Source organism: Heliangelus exortis, chromosome 3 (genome assembly GCF_036169615.1).
Source record: "Heliangelus exortis chromosome 3, bHelExo1.hap1, whole genome shotgun sequence".
Taxonomy (NCBI): Eukaryota; Metazoa; Chordata; class Aves; order Apodiformes; family Trochilidae; genus Heliangelus; species Heliangelus exortis.
In genome coordinates, this window is record NC_092424.1 from 5,556,490 (window position 1) to 5,574,060 (window position 17,571).

Below are 17,571 nucleotides of genomic sequence, written 5' to 3' on the forward strand. Positions count from 1 at the left end.
GCTTTGCAGAATAAAATTTGTCTAGCACTAATGCAGATAGAGTGGGGTGTTATCAGGAACTGTGCACACTGTGTGCTGGAAAAAGCAGACTGGAAAAGGTTAATCTGGTCTTGAAGGCCAGATACACCTTGGTTGGTTGTTTGAGAAGCTGAAGGCTCTGGTGCATCGTGAAGACTCCTTGATGCTGCAATGATGAGAAAAAAGCTCTGCTTTGCTTGAGTCTCTATGTTTAAATACACACTTCAATGTCTATGCATAATTGAATAAAGAAGACTGTAACTATATGCTTACTACACATGGAATTTGGGAATATTTGTAAAGTCTAAGCTCTCTCATTCTATAAAGACCATAAAATTGTCCCCAGGCAGACAGACAGAAGTGAAAAGTTTTTTTGTAACATGCTCGAACTGTTTGTGTTTTACACAAACAACACAAATATTTCCACCACTGTTAGCCACATCTCCTGGAAACTAGTGACAAGTTCATAGGCAGGGGCAGATAATTGTGAAAAGTAATACTAATTCTTCCTGACACAACTGAGTGCTAAATATACAGGGGCTTCTCTGTCTAACTCTATTCTGGTACTGTCTGTCTGTGCCCTTCTCTGAACTGCCTGCAGCTGCCATCTCTCTGGCTTCTTGCAGCCTGCAAAATTTTATTCTAAGTAACACAAGGGGAAGTAATTTTGCAGGTGAAAGTGGAAAGCAATGGGATGAGAGTGACCTTGGAGTGGCAGCAGTCATGATTTCTAGAAAAGGAGACAAGGAAGAAAAAGCAAAACCAAAAAGACAACAGCAAAAAAAAGCCAATGACAAAAGAGTGCACTTTGAGGAGACAGACTTCAGAGGAACAAATCCAGGGCAGAAAGATTTGAGGAGCTGGCAATGCTCTTAAGAAAGATGTCTGAAAGGCACAGCCACAAAACATATGGACAGAACTACTCCTGAGTTGCTCAGTACTGAAACAACTCAGCCCAAATACAAAGGGAAGGTAGTAAGGTATCAACCAGCTAAATCACAAGCTCTTCTTTAGCCTAAGAAGCACAGAGGAAGCAGACAGAAAGTGGAACTAGGTCATGTTACTAAGTATAAAAGAGCAGCAGAAGCATAGAGGAACAACATGAAAAAGATGGAAGTGATGCAACAAGTGGTGGGTGTGAAGTGTGTGCAACAGAAGGGCCAAGGAAAGAGCTGGGTTTCATGAACAGGAGATGCTGAGTGATGATGCCAAACATGAAAAAGTGTTTGATACTTTTTTGCTTTCAGCCTTTGCACAAAGGTGCCTCCTATAATCAGCATCATCAGTCCAAGGGTAAGAATACCAGCAGCAAGAAAGATAAAGGAGATCAGACAGTGGGTAAATAAGTCAGATATATTCCAACTGACAACCTCTAAAAGAATTCCCTAAAAAAAAAATCCCTAAAAAAAAAAAGAATCCCTAAAAAAAATCTTCTGCCACCATGGGGAAAGCAGCTGAAACCCAGTCGATGCCATTAGCAGAGGAATTGGGGGGTGTGTGTTTGTGCACCCTGAGAAAGGCAAACCTAGCACCCACCAGGGAAGGAGGAGAGGGACACAAGAATCACAGACCAGGCAGATTAATTTCATTTCCTGGAAAAATCCTGGAAGTGGTAATTGGAGAAATTATTTCCCAGCACCTCAAAACCAAAAAGCAGCTGAGGAACAGCAAGCACTGATTTGACAAGAACAAATCACATCGAATCAATCTAATTTCCTTCTACAGCAGGTTTTAGATCTTGATTTTAATAAGGCTTTTGCCATCATCTCACCTGACACTTTCATAAAGCAAGTAAAGAAACACAGCTTAGAAGAAACTGCTATTAGAGCAGCGTACAGCTGGCTGGAAAACCAGCCTAAGAGCAGCTATAAATGCTTCACTGTCAAACTGGCAGTTTGTATCAAATGAAGTCTGAAGCCATCTGTTTTATGTCTGGCAGCATACAGTATTTTCATTAATATCTTTGAAAAAAAAAAAAAACAACAAGAGCAGGGAACACTTATTAAATTAGCACAGGACACCATGAAGAACAAACGCCTTGGAGAACAAGAGGAGAATGCAAAACAATCTTGATAAATGGGGGAGAGGGAGAGGAAGAGAAGCATCATTCAGCAGGGATAAAGCAGAGCTCTAGGTTTGTGTAGGTGTCACCAAGGACTTACAAGACCAGCTGGGGAAAAGCCAGCCCAGCAGCAGCTCTGCAGAGGGAAATCTCGGGGTGGAAGCTCCACATGAATGAGCATGGTCATGCTGCAGTAAAAAAAAAAAAAAAAAAAAAGAAAGTGCTCGAATGAGGTGTCCAAAGAGAAGTTACAAAGAGCCTGTTACAAACAGGAAACCCTTCTTCTTCCCCTCTTGTCTCTGCTGTCAAGGTTTCTTTGGAAGAGTCATCTCTGCAGGGTTGGCCACTGCAGTACAGGGGGACAGAGCTGATGGCAGAAAGTGCAAAGGAGAGCAATGGCAGTGGTCCAGAAAAAAGGGGGAAAAGGAGGAATAACCTCAAACTGAAAAACTGTATTGATAAAATTGTCTGTAACCAAGGTGTGGAGGTGAGGAAGACATAGGAGTGGTCATCTAGTATATAAACCAGGAAGGGAATAATCTTAGTTCTAGGTCCTTTTGGAGCAAAGGAACCTTACTAAAAACCTTTCCAAGAGCAAGGACAGGTCAATACCTGAGTTGCCCAGAAAGCTGAAGACTTCTCAGAGGATTTTGAGCACTAACACAAAAGCATTAGTCAGTGAAATTCACCTTCACCAGTGAAGGAGCAGCTTCAGTGATCCTGCCAGTTCCCAGGACTGGAGAAGCTTTGGGATCCAACCCACAGCCTGCATCGGAACATCTCAGGGACCAGAGGCCATTTCTCAGTGAGAAACTAAACCAAACAGTGTGATTGTATCTTTAGCTTTGGTTAGAAAAAAAGTGTGCAACAGGAAGGCATAGAACCAGGATGAATTGAGTCAGCTGAATACCATGGGGTGATGTTAGGATTTACTTGCAGACTACTCGGGGTTTTTCACTGACATAAATGGCATCTCACTGCAAGCTTTTGGGAATCTACAGATTTCCTCTTGCAGGAACAACACCATGGCTCTGAATAGTGCTCCTCACACCCACTCTTCTACCTTGCTGGTAAACTCCTCTCTAGTGGCCTGTAGGGACTGCCCTGGTGATGCCCATTGAATGAATGATGCCCATTCCTTGCCTTTGGTAGAAATCCTTGCATCAAATGCCTCTTTTGGCTGTAACAGCCCTAAACCCCACAGTTCCCTGCCTTCCCTTACATGTCTAGAAATGCAGCTCTGTTGTCTTCTTATTTATGTTAGCCCTCCCCTTAAAGTCCTCTTAAAGGGTTTTAAATCAGGCAGATTTGCAACCTCTTCTGCTTATGAACCTCTTTCCCTTTATACTTGCTCTCTTCCCAGGGCTTTGCCACCTTAGGCTTCTCCACTTCATCACAAAAAATCTGTTGCCTGGCACTCAACACAGGAAAGGGAAACTCCCTCTTAGCTGAAGTCAAATGCAAAGGAGCAGCAGCTCTGGTTGTCCTCAGCAATCCCATTTGAAACCTCTCTCTCCTTCAGAGACATTTCCTTTCTCCCTTCAGATTAATTGATTCCTCTTTTCTCATGACCCAGGCTCCTACAGCAGAATAAGTGATCAAAATTGTGCCTCCTGACCTTAAACACCCAAAAGTTCTCTAAGAATGGGGCCTTGTGGCAGAGGTAAAACATTTTAAAATAAATGCATCAGGCTGCATCCCTTGAAATTATGACTCAGATGCAACCATGTGCTGTGTAAAACACACTGGGTTGTGTGTGATCTTTTTTTTTTTACCATTTGTTGGGTTCTTCTTAACTCTCTGTACTGCTTTGACACTGTGTTCATCAATGCAATGTGGATTGTTATAGATTGTCAGATATTTAAAACAGGTATATAAGACACAGAGGTGGGTGGGGGTTGCAGCTTAGAGCAGATGCAAAGGTAAGGGATGGTCTGGTCATTGTGTGGTGTGACTGGGACTTGTTTCTAACTACATTATGGACCTGTCACTTTTCCTTCCAGCTCTCCAGCTTCCTCTCCCCAAAAAAGACTTGAAAGCCCAAGAAGATCAGCCACTAGAAACTCTGATGTTTGGGGAAATCACAGGACAAATATTTCAAACCAGACCTGCTGGAGATGATCCTGCAAGCAAAACACACAGCATCCCTTTCTCTAAATATTGTGATGGAGATGGCAAAGCAGGGAAGCAGCCACAGAGATGGACAGTAGCTACAGATCATGAGCAGAACATTACACATTTTACCCAGGAAATGCTCAACTTTTCAGTATTAACAAAATAAATCAGTGGTACCAACGATTCTCCCTGCGAACTTGGGGCAATGCATTGGTGGGGTAGCACCACGTGTCTCAGCAGCATCAAAAAGCCTCAACCTTCCTTCAGGAAAGGGCAAAACTTCCACCATGCAGCATTGCACATGTGCTGCCAGGGCCTGGCCAGAAGAAGGGGAGTATTTGTGGGTTGTCCTCCAGCAAGAACCTGGGGAGGAGGGTGACATGTCCTGCAGTGACTGCAGAAGAAATGTTATGACAGTGCCAACAGTCACCTCCCTTTCCCAACACGATAGGAAGTGACACTGCAAACAGAAATGTAACCTGGTGAGGCTGCAACTCTCTGCTTGAGCCCATCAGCTTGTCTTTTAGCCAAGAGCAGTCCTGCAGCAAGCTGTTCCCTGAAAGCATCTGCACGCAACCAGTGTCCTAAATGAGAAAAGCTGCAGAATCGGCCTGAAACCCCCCAAGAAAGCCATCCCAAAAACTCCCACCCTGTCTGTCTGTGCATGTCAGTCCTAATTGCAGCCAGCAAATGTAAAAAGCTTTCAGTGTCAGCACTGGAAATGCAAAACCAGGGTGGAAAATGTTGGAGGATTAGCAGAAGCCCCCAAAGAAATCAAATGGTGGCCAAAGGAAGTTGTACCGAGGAGCACAACATTTGACTTAGAAGTATTGAGGTCTGAAGCAGAAACCCAAACAGGACCAAGTGTTTGGAAAACTGTAGGCTAACTGTAAGGAAAATAACCATTTTGCTGAAGTGTTCTTTACCAAGGGCAACCTTCAAAGACATGTCTTGATTAAGGCAAAATCCATGGATGCTGGCCCAGCGCTGGAAGAGCTTCTAAGGATGAATGTTGGCTCTGTGCCCACTAATTTGGCACTTGAGGTCACGAGCCCTGCAGAGGAAAGTGGGACCACCAGACAGCTGTGTGGGTCCCTGCTTTCCACACTGACTTTGCAGGGGGCACAGGATCCATGGAGGAAGTCTTGGGCTGTGAGAAATGTAACCACCACCCCCACCCCCCCCATATGGGTCCCTTGCTGGCTTGCAGCCTGGTTTGGGCATCTCTGCCTCCTATTAGAGAGCAAGATCAGACAACCCTTCAGCTGGTGCTTCCCCAAAACCTTTCCAGGAGAGGCTTTTGTATTCATCTCTGGCTTCTAGCAGAGGGGGAACGAGGGAAAAAAAATGTTTCAGTGATGCTGCTCCTTCCATCTCCTCAGTCCCACACTCCTGAGATGGAGAAAATCTCAACGTGGTTTCACCAGCCTGTGAGAGAAGTTGGGAACAATTCTTGCAGGTATCTGCTCAAATGTGTAGAGGCAGGAGATCCCAATGGGCTTTTGTACCTCTGCCTGTGGGGAGAAAAGGAAAATGTGAAAGGAAAATGTGCCAGGGGACTGAAGGAGAAGGGATCACTGAGTTTCATCCTTTCTGCATTCTGCTGGGGCAAGGAGGTGCCAGCAGAGCCAGCAAGGGGTTGCAGATATCTGACACAGCAGGCAATGGATAAGGGATGGGGTTAGAGGGTAGTGAGGAGATAGAAAGTGGAAATATAAAGAAACAGGAGCTGGGAATGAGGAACAGGAGGGAATAAAAGGAGCAAAAAGCTCTGGAGAACAGGAGAAAAGACAGGGGAATAAAAGAAAATAGGAGAAAGGAGGACAGAAAGATATACTCAGAAAAAGCATGGAGGAAAGAGTGGTGAATTAAGTAACTCAAAGCAGAAGCTTCCCCCCCCCCAGAAAAAGAAAAAGCACTTTATAGTCAGGCCCTTTAGAGATAATTTTTTTGGCTGTGCCCAATAGGGTCCTGGTCTTTGCTAGGCATCCCCATAATAGAGTTACAGAAGAAAAATGTAAAGGATAAAAAGGATATGCAGTCTAGGGGAAAGGAAGTTTGAAGTCTGAGAGAAAAGGAAGAGAAAACATGGGAGAGACAGGTTGAAGCTGGTTGATTTGTCTTTTCTGGTGTTTGATAAAGTTACAGCCTACAGATGCTAGAAATTCAAGCAGCACAAAATCTTGGGTTAGTGCAAAAACCTGTGGCAAGGAAAATTGCATTTTGAGGGGAGCAGCTGTGGATCCCAGACATCCTACAGCCTGGGAAATGACTGAAGCCATCTCCTTGGGATGTTCTGCAGCTGAGGCAGGGCCTGCCCCAAGGCAAGTTCTGCATCCATGGGAAGCATGGATTCAGCTCAGAGCCATGCAGTGTGGAGACAGGAGGCCAAAAATGATCAGACCATGGATTAGAGGACACCACAGCTGGGCTGACTCAGCCCCTGATGCAGATCTCAAGCTGGAATCCATCCCCTGCCACTGCTAAGCCCAGTGGGTACATCCTGTGGGTCTCAGGAAGGGGATTGATGCTTCTTCAGTGCTTTGCAACAACTGGAAAAATCCTCAGGTCATCTGCTGATGGTGCCACTGTCTCCAAGTCTGGCAGCAGTATCAACAGCTGCTGAATGAAGTTAAAGAAAAACAGACATTGTGTGAATATGCCATGACTCTGGAAATGCTGAGGAAAAAAAAAAAAAAAATCACTGCTGGATTTGGATTGAAAAAAACAACCCAAACCAAACACCTTTCCCAGGGGTGTGTGCACACATGGGTATGGACAGAGAAGTGCTAAATGCTGCAGAAGATGTGTGTCTGGGGTATCTTGCAGTGCCAGAGCTAGCCAGGGCCTGGCAACCCAGATTTCCTCCATTTACAGACCAAGAGGATGAGTCTACACCACACATGTGCCCAAGCATTCCAACCCAGCCCATCCAGGGGTTGGCAGCTGGGGATGGCTGAGGGGCAGTGGGCTAGGGACCCCTGTACTGGAGAAGGTTACTCCAAGGTCATTTGAGACTCTGCCCAGCTCATCATTGCTGTGTTTCTGAACATCTCCCACTGTGTGCTCAGCAGCTGTTTGTGTGATGCATTTACAAGCCACCTCTAAACCAAATTGGGGGCATCGAGGCAACCATGCAGCTGAAAATGGGGGCCACAATATGCAAACTGAACATGCTGGAGCCCTGAAATGGCCAAGCAATTGAATCAGAAGAAAAGCATCCACAAATGGGACCCAAGAAGGGAAAAAAAACAACTTTTTTTTGAGTGGTGTTTGCTGCAGACAGAAGAAACTCCCTCTTATTAAGCAACTGAGCATGTGAAACCCTTGAGCTGCTTAACAACACACAGAGCATTACATGAGCACTGGGAGGGAATGTGGTCTGGGCATTGCCTCAGCTCAAGAAAGTGCCCTTCCATGTATTACCCAGGAGCCTGGACAATTACTTGGATTTGTCTGAGAACTTCAGGCTGCGTCCTGCAGGAAAAGAGAGGGCACAAGGGCACAGGATGGCTGAGTTGGCCCAGGAGTGTTGTTCCCAGATGAAGCAAGAGCAGACAAGGAAGGATCTGGAGGAGGGAGGGAAAAGTCAGCTCTAGGCAGGTCCCACCATGCTCTGAATTGCTGCTTCTCCTTCTCCTACCATGTTCCCTCACTCCTCCAAGCCACCAGCCTTGTTCTTCTGCCACTTCATCCATGACAGCAAGAGCTTTCTAAGATAAGAAACAGCAAACAAACCTGTTCCCTGAAAGCATCAACCTTCCCAGTGCTCAGTGCTGTTTCCTGGCAAAGGGACCCCCTTGCAGGTCTGTAGGGTCTCTGGCAGGGAGGCAGCTTCTAACTCTGGCCTTCCCTTCCACTCCCTGGTTTAAAAATTCAATTGGAGAAAAAAAACCAAAAACAAACCCCAAAAAATAACCCCCCAAACCCTGAGGGTAAGGATTGAAACTCTGAGGCTGAAGGAGAGAGTTGTTTCTCCTCTGCAGTTGGTAAATCTGCTCAGCAACCTACTTTGTGCCAGCAGCATCACAGACAGGCAGCAGGTCTGAAGGGCTCAATGCAGACACCTGGCCTTTCCTACAGGTTTACCATCAGGTGTAAATATGCCTACAGGAAGGTGTCAGTGGCAGGGACACTGGGTACTGCTTATACCTGCCCCAAGGCAGCCTCTGCTGTTATTCCAGTGCTACAGAAATGATGTAACAGCACTGGTTTTGTTCCAGTGCTGGAATCTGGCAGGGTTTTCCAGGCTCTCTAGGATGCCCACATGGGAGGCAGCAATCCCTGCAGGCTGGGGCTCCTCTTCCATTTCTGCTACCAGTGCAAGAAAAAGGAGAGGGCAACCACCAGGAGATAAAAGATGCTGAAAAAATATAATTAGCAGTAACTCTTAGGACTCACCTTAGGTGTCAGCAGAGTTGATGGCTCTCTTTTGAATGTACAAACCATTTGTGGGTATAACAGCAACACACTCCATAATCCCTTCCATATTTGGCTTTATTGGCTTCCTGTGCAGAGCCATTAGAATCAGGATTGTCTCTTATGTAATGAGGATGGGTATGTTAATGGGATGCAAATTGCATGAAAGATTTCTCTGCATCAGTAGAAAACAACCTAGTAATACACTCCTGCATAAAAATCTGCATAAAAATCTGCTACAAAAGATGTGCTTTGAAAGAGGCAAAAATCCCCTGTGACTGAAGAAGAAATACACTCACTGTGGGCAAATGAATAGCAGGTTTGGAACTAGAGGTGACCCAACACAGAGCTGTTTGGGTCCCACAGAACAGAAATGCCTTTAGCTCTCGAGGTATTGCAAAGACAGAGTTCAGACAATATCAAGGCCAGGCAAAAAAAAGTACAATGAATATTTTATGCTCTGAAAAACACAGTTGCAGGATGACCCTGCCTGAATCTGTGCTGAATTCAGCCATGCCCAAAATATATGTGTTGTTTGAATAATATTATAAGCAATTTGCTCTATGTGATGCACTTCTCCTTTTCATGCTGAAGTGATGCTTCAAGACTGACACTTGACTTTCAGCAAGGTAGAGACAACCACAGCCAGCCTGAAGTGCCAAGCAGCAAGTCAAGAGAAATGTGCTTAATCTGCCACATTACCTTGGGTTTTTTGGTGTGTTTTTTTTTTCCCCACTTTCTAGTGTTGATCTGAGTGTGCCTGTGATTCCAGCCTGTTGTTCCCAGCAAGCTGGAATGGACCTGTTGTCCTAGCACAGCTGCCTTGCCCACATGGCAGAGGTGGCAGAGTCCCCAGCATCACCACACACCTCACATCATGCCCTGGATGTGTCTGTTCTACCTCCAGCCCTCTGCAGCCAAAAGTTCCCAGAACCAGAGAAATGGGAACCCTCAGGCTGGGCAGAGCTGCAGAATCTCATCCCACTTCTCTTGGTGGCAGTGGGCAGCCCTGGGGACACTTGCTATGCAAAGCCTGGATGACAGAGAAGAAAAGCAGCATTGCTGGAATTCCTTGTCCTTTTTTCCACCCAAATCACCCATGCACAACAGGAGTTCCCCTCCAGGGACCATACTCTGTCTCAAGCATGAAAGGCCAGGCTTTTCCTGAAATAACATCCAGCTCTTGCTTTGCCTCCTGCTGGGCTCAGCTGATATTCATGGAGGAGCCTAAATAAAGAAGTGCTGAACTCATTGCCCAAGCTTTTCCTCCTTGCTATCTGCATTCTTTTGCATTCATTAAAAAACAAACAAACCTGTTTCCTGATAGCAAGGAGGAAAATCACAGGGCTGAGTTGTTTGGGTTGGTTTTTTGGGGGTTTTTTTTGGTTTTTGTTTTTTTTTTTTTGGCTTTTTGGTTTGTTGGTTTTTTTTGGTGTTTTTGTGTTTTGGTTTTTTTTGCTTGCAAAAGGCACTTGAATTTTATAGAGAGAAGCAGGATCTAGAGAGACAGATTCAAGTGGCTTGTAACAGACAGAGGTTATAGGAAAGCAGAACCAACAAGGAATTCAGTATCACTGCCTCTCAGGGATAAGAGGAAGGCAAGAGTGATGGGAAAAGAAAAAAAATCATTGGCATTGCTCCACCAGCCAGATCTTAGAGAGGAACCAGCATCCTCCCAGTTTGTTCCAGAGTCCTGCCTTGGACAGTGTGGATAGGGGTCAGCCAGACGGGCTGGGGGACACAGCCACTCCCTTCCACCCCCCCCTTTTTTTTTTTTTTTTTTGGTGACAATTAGATCTCTGAGAGAGAGCTAAAAGCAACAAGGAGCCCAGAAACCCACAGCAAATTGCCCAGCCCTGCCCCAGCTGCTGAGGAGGGTACAAAGATAGCCCTGGAGGCTGCAGCCATCCTTGGCGCAGGGCTGGCCAGAGGCGGGAAGTGCCTCACATCCTCTTCTCCACATTGTTCTCCCAACTCCTCCGGTGGCTGGGAAAGTTTCTTACCCCATCCTCACCCTGCAGCTGGCCAGCCTGCTGCTATTGATTCACTTCCCCAGGCATTTATTTCTCTTACTGTCATGCTCTTGTGGCATCAAAGCTGCCAGCAGGCTCGGGGAGGTGAGCGGCCACAGCCACTGCCGGAGGAAACTTTTCCTGCACACCAACATTTCTGAGCTGCAGGGAATGGCAGTGGTGAGAGGAGGGGGAAAAGGAGGCTCAGCCAAGGTACAGGTGGATTCAGGAGGCTTTGCTGCTGCTTTATGTGAGAGAAGACACATTTCAATCCCTGGAGGTGCTCTGCGATGTGTTAAGGCTGCTTTGCCTCCCTCTCAGCACAAACTAAAAATCAGCACCCAGAGAGCCCTGGCTTTAGATGTATAATTGGATCACATCGTGTGTAGTGACCTTGTTTGGTCCATTGTGCCTTTGTTTTCTACCCCAGCTTGCACCAGAGCAGGTTGAGTGTTTCCACAGCAGTCAGGGTGACCTGACTCGGAGCCCTGGTGGGTTTATTCTTCTTTTCACAGAAAAAGTGGATAGAGGGCTGGGGTCCTGCAGGACAAGGCTGGGTCTCACTGCCAGAGAGCTACGTGTCATGTCTAGAGAAGTAGAGGCAATGGTGGAGTGGACTGGAGGCTTCAGGAAAATGACGTGGAAGCACAGAGCTTTAACACCAAGGTTACAATTAAAGTCCACCTGGGGCTGGCTGTTTGAGTAAAGCAAGTCTTGTTTAACTGCAGGAAAGAACATCATGTAATAGAAGTCTAATTACGTTGAACAGTACCTGATGTAAAGGTTACAGCTTATGGATTAACAGCAAGAACTGATGCTGTGAACTGGGAACTCATCTGGAACTGGCTGAAGGGGGAAAGGGCATGCTGGTAGTTAATGATTTTGGGCACCTAAAGGATGCAGCTATGGAAAGACAAGCAGGATCCCACGATGCACTGAAGAGTGTGTCCAGCAGAGGAGGTGAAACACAGAGATAACAACGTGCACGGATAGATACTGGAATTCTGGGGGAATTCACAGGGAGTCTCCCGAGTGTACCTCTCTCCCTTCATCACCAAAGTAGAATCACATTTCTTTGTATGGCATGGAACAAAACAGATTTGCCCATGGCTGTGAAGTGAAAGGTTGCTCTCTGGCAGAGCAATGATGTTCTGGACCGTTCAACAGTCAGAGCACCAGGGATGAGGTCCACAGGGATTGTCATGATAAGGTTGTATCAGGACAAGAGCAGATAGAGGCAGTGCCTGCTGTGGGAAAAGCCAGGATTCAGAGGACATTATTCCTCATGCTGTGAGCCTAGGGAAAAAAAAACAAACCAACAGAAGCTGAATAGAAAATTTGCATAGCTGTTTGAACTGGTAGGGGAAAAATAGTTCCTACCAATGTGCCTCTGCAACTTTTCTGGAAGGAGCCAGTGTTTGATCCCAGGCTTCCAGTGCCCTCAGTAAAAGGCACGATGGCTGCAAATCCTCTCTTGTGTTATTGCTTACTTGGCTTACAGGCACGTGGGGCTGTCAAGGACATCTCCTCCTGGCTGCAAGGGGAAAGGAAGAGTGCAAGAAGATGAAAGATTTCATGGCAAAGGCCACCAAGCACTGTGAAGGGCAGGCGGGTGGCAGACCTGGGCGCTGGGTGTGGGGAGAGCCTGGAGGTGACCCTGTGTGGCATGTCTAAAAATAGCAATTGCCACTGTGCTTCCCACTCCAGCAGCTTCACGACACATCCCCTCCAGCACCACATAAATTCTAAGTCATTTAAAAACACCACAAATTACTTGGGAGAGATGTTTAAAGCACCTAAGCTTTCAGCAGGACACTTAACACCGCTCTGGGGGTTGTAATGCAAGAGCAGAAGTTTCTCCTGGTGGGTGCCCATGCCAGAGGAGCCAGCACAGGGAGGTCACCCAGCAGCAATCCCCACAATCAACCTCTTGTGCTGGATGTGTGAGAAAGCTCTCCCTTTCCTGTCGCACGCTGCCAGAGAGCTCTGGCAGCTGCGGGCCCCCTCCAATGCCCCGGGGGCCTGAATAGACAGAGCTGCCCCAGAAACCCCCAGATGTGTGCTGGGATACTTGGGATTTACTGGCACATCAGTGTAGGGCCAGGATGGTGCTGTCTAGTTAATTTGCTTTTTTGTGATCTAATTTCCTTACTTTAATTCGTTTTGTCCCCCCTCCCCCAGCATCTTGAAAGGAAAGAAAGAAGCGATCCACAATGCTGATGTCTCTGACTCCTTAAAGGGTCTCTCTTTGGTGTTCTCTGCCTGACCTTGCTGTGAAATCTCCCCATCACTGTCATTGAACACACATGCCAAAAAAAAAAAAAAAGCTGCCAATTACACCGGGGTTATTGCACAGTGGCTCCAAAGACACTGTCCTGTGTCCTGGCCCTCTGGAGCAACCAGGTTGCTGTGCAAGCTCAGAGCTGAGCAGTAGCTGCCTTGACTTACAGCATCTCAGCCACGTCCAGCAACTTTGATCCCTTGTTCCAGAGCAGGAGGAACCCTCTGTGAGTCTCTGCAGCATGGTCCACACCTGCCCGAGTTGTTGGCATTCATCTCCTGTGGCTTTTCTGAGAGACCACAGGCTGCAGAAATCCCTGGGCTGTGACCCCTCTGCTGATGAAGGATCCATTTACTTTCTCTTCACTAAGAGGCCCTGGTAGGTGGAAGGTGTATTTCAGGTGAGGATGGGACCCTGCATCCACCTTGTTTACTGGTCCTCTGATTTAGACCCAGCTTCAAGACTTGAAGGAGTCTCCCGAGGAGTGGAATTTTTATGGCTCAGCCACATTTTGCAGCAAGCCTCCAGCTTGTCTAAGATCCCCTTGTCAAGTTCCATTTTTCAGGCTCTTTGTGCAAAAATTATACTTAATGGAGGAGCCTCTCCAGTGTGCACACAAGCAAGGAGTAAAGAAGACACAACATGCAATCCATAAATAGAGACACTTTAGAGGCTGTTTAAACATTCACGCTTTTTGCATAATTGATGACTTTCCATAATAGATAGGGATGATAAACAGCTTTAAATAAAATGAAAATTTATCGTTGTCATGTAATTTATCAGCATTATGTTAAACTGGAAAGTAGGAGGAGAACATTACCAAGTACCGAAATGAAATTGGTGGAAGTGAGAATAATTCAGGGGCTGCATCACTGAATTCATCCAAGTTTTTAATGAGATCGCCAACAGTCAAGAAACTCCATTAGAACTTGGGAACCAAAGGAAGAATCTCTATGTTACTGCATCTCCACCACAGATCATCAGCCACATCCTCTGTGACTCCAAAGGACCAAAAATGACTCTGTTCTCCAGGGTGGGTCATATCATTTAGCAAATGTCTTCTTTAAAGTAAGCAGCTATAGCCAACCAAAGCTCCCCCTGTGCTCTGTGGAAGAGGTGGCACTTCCAGCTTGTCCTGCTGAATATATAAAGTCATGTTTTGTGAGATACCTGCTCCTCCTCATGCCCTATGGAAAAAGCAAGGAGGTTGAGACTGGATCACTGTTTGACTTTCAGACTCCTACAGTCAGCTGAGATGAATCCCACCTCTGAGGAAAACAGAGATTTCTTGGGGGATTTTAAGTCACTCCAAATGTCCACTGACACAGGGAGGCTTCTGTGTCAGGAAAGTAAACAAAATTTCTTAGTTGTGATGACAATGGGTGTCATGACCCACACCAACATTTCAGGCACCAGCTACTGAGGAACCTTCCGTGCCCCAAAGCTTTGCATTTCCAGTGATTTTTTCCAAAATAATTGGCAGAGGCTCAGCAGGTCAGATAACTCTCCCAGGGTCCACCTTACAGCAGCCTGCTCCTGCAGATAGGTCTGAATTTTCCAAGTATTCCCCTATCAGCTCCTTGTTGATATCTTTTTTGACAAGGTCACCAGAAAGACAGATCAACCAACCAAACATAACAGACCTGCCTCCCAAAAAAGTTAGAAACAATTAAAAAAAAAAAAGGAAAGTGGGGAGGTTTTTTTTTGTGGTTTTTTTTTTTTGTTTGCTTGCAGCATTTTTAAACCCATGGGTGGGAAGCAAGATTTTCACCTCACTTAAAATACAAGTCATGCTTGAGAGGCAAGGGATAGTTAATGTTTTCTCCCACCAAAGACCATCCAGACTGTGAACAGCAACCTGGAGAAAAGCTTCTACAGGGTGCTGGCACCCAGGGAGTGTGGTTCAGGCTCCTGGACGTGTCTGTAGCTATGTAACCTGTCATGACCCTTCTCCCTCTTCTCCTTTGACTTCAGAGAAGCTATTTTAGCTTGCCAACACCTCCCATCCCACTCAAAGCCTGGCTCCAGAGCAGGAGAGATTTTACTTCCCAGCCCCCGTGCAAGGCTGGAAGAAAAGTTCTTTATACCTGGAGGTAGCTGGATTGAACCATCAATCTGCATGGCTTTACCAGGCTACATTCTATTGGTCTCTTTTTTGGTTTTTAAAAGAAAACACCTACATTTTCAAAGCCTGTCTCTGACCTCTGTTGGACTTTGCAGCTCTGGCTCCTCCCAGCTGGGCAGCCCTTGCAGCATCCTGCTGACTCCGCTTTGGCGGGGATGGGTGCCAGGAGGTCCTCCAGCAGGACCAGGGCCTGAGAGGACAAAAACAGCCAACCCAGCAGGCCTGGCTCCCAGCACCAGCCCTGAACTCTTGTGCAATATTCCTTGAAACCCATTCAAGTTGGCCGGGAGCAGAGCCTTTGCTCATGGCCTGGGAGCTGGATCCAGTACCGTAAACAAAAGGAAACAAAAAGAGAGGGAGAGCTCTGGGTCCCACGGTGAGGAAGGACACAGGCATCTGACCCAGGGCAAGATGTGCTGAGTGCTGGAACAAAGTCCTGTGGCTTGCCAGGGGAGAAGCCAGCAGAGGGCCAGGGGCTGGGACCCCTCCTGCTATGGGTGGGAGCGTGGGGCAGAGGTGCTCATGGCCTCATCGGCTCTGGATCTGCAAGTAGAGTGATGTGGAAGAATGGAAATGGGGTGAGAAAACAAGAAAAGACTCAACATGACCATGGAAATATGTTCTCCTGGGGACAGGTCAAGCTGGAGGGTGAGGAACACCCCCGTACCTCTAAAAAGAGGAGGACATGGGCATGACAATCAGCTGCAGGCAGCAACTTCTGTGCAGCACTAGTGCATGGGGCTCAGACCTTTTTTGTCAAGGTGATGGAGGGAAGGAGACTGACTACATGAGGTGCCCCTCAAGGGTGTGACTTGGGCAAATCCAGTTATTTTGGCTGCATGGGAAATATTTGCTTCATCCAGCTGAGGCACTTGGGTATGAGGCACCCTGTAAGCACAGTGCTGATGCTCCTCAAGGGGACAGGAATGAGACTGCCCTGCTCACACTGACCTGTTCACCCTTTTGGAGTTGCACTGAGAAGTTTCTCCACCCAAATCTCTCTCCTGCTCCTCTGCAGGGAGCACGGCCAAGGGAAAGGCTCTGCATGGCCAGGGTGTTTCTATGCCTCAGCAATCCTACTTGGCCAGAATGGTCCCTCTGGGCCGTCAGTAGTCGGTGTGAAACAGAGCATCCCTCCAGCTCTGCTCTCCTGTGCCAGCCACTGAGCTCATGCTCACTGGCCCAGAGCTGGAGAAGCACAGAGCTGTTCAGGAGCCACCAGAACCCAAGGAGTCTCAGCCCTGCACCAGAGAGATTCTTTCCAACTAGAGATGCTTTGGCCACGGTTGGTAGATCTGGGCTGATATCAGGCAGAAGGGAGCAGAGAGGAGGAAAGAAGTAAATGATTAAAGGCTTAAGACTGACCAATGGAGAAAGTTTGCCTGGAGGACACAGGAGCCCAGAGGCAGCTAGAATGTTGGGAAGCAAGCCTAGAGCCTAGAGACAAACTGTTGAAGCCAAAGGCAGGGTAAGCTGCACTTCCTAACAGCAAAGTGCATTAGGCAGTGATGGAGTTTCCCAAAGGAAGACCCATCACTTAAATCATTGGAAATGAGGCTGGACAAACTACTGGATCATGTCCAAGAGGGGATAACTCATCATGACCAAGGAGAGAGCAATGAATAAGATGTATACCCAGGCCTTTTCCATCTCCACAAATCTATCTAACTAATGCACTCACTCTTTTTTCAGTGCCCAGAAAAAAAAAAAAGTAATTTCTTCTCCTGTGCCATCAGCACATCCAGCAGGAGCAGAGGCCTGGGTGGGAGCACGTTGCCATCCCCTTTGGTCCCCAGGAGCAGAGGAGATGAGAGGCTCTTCCTCTTGAGGAGGGGCAGCCCTGCCAGCAAGCAGGCTGTAGGAGCAGTGCCCTGGTTTCTCTGCCCTTCAACACTGCAGGAAGCCCCCTGCCCACAGTTAGGCTTGACCAAACCCACTGCTCTGCTTTGCAAAGCTGTGCTTTACACCCATTAGTATAAGTCTCAGGGCATGGCTCACTCCCTTGGCCCATCTGGATCAGCCCAGGTACCAGCCCAGCCTCTTGGCATCAGCTGGGGCCAGCAGGTGAGAGTGGTCACTGCCATTGGGTTTGGGGTCCATCTTTTTCATTTCTTGGTGCCTTCTTCTTCCTGTGAGATCTCAGAACCTCTGGAAACCCCAGGGAAGCCTCCCCTCCAGCCTGGCTCCCTCCCTGGGGCACGCTCAGGCATCCCCTTCTCAGCAGTCCCCACCTTGGGAAAGACACAGCCTCTCTCCTGACATCTGATTCTGTAATTATTTGCTTGCTGTTAATTGCTAATTAATTCCCAAGTTATGTTATTAGCAGGTGGGCCAGGGTGGCATGGCTGCTGCCAGGCATGGCACGGGGCGGTCTCCCATACCTGGCTGGGTTTCTGGAGGCCGTTGCCTGGTTAACCATTAAAAACTGGTGAAACCCCAGGCCCCTGCACAACAAGGCGAGTCCTCTTGGCTCTGCTGGAAAATCCTATTTCTAGTGGGTTATGAAACAGAGGTTTTGATGTGCTGCCAGGTTGGATGT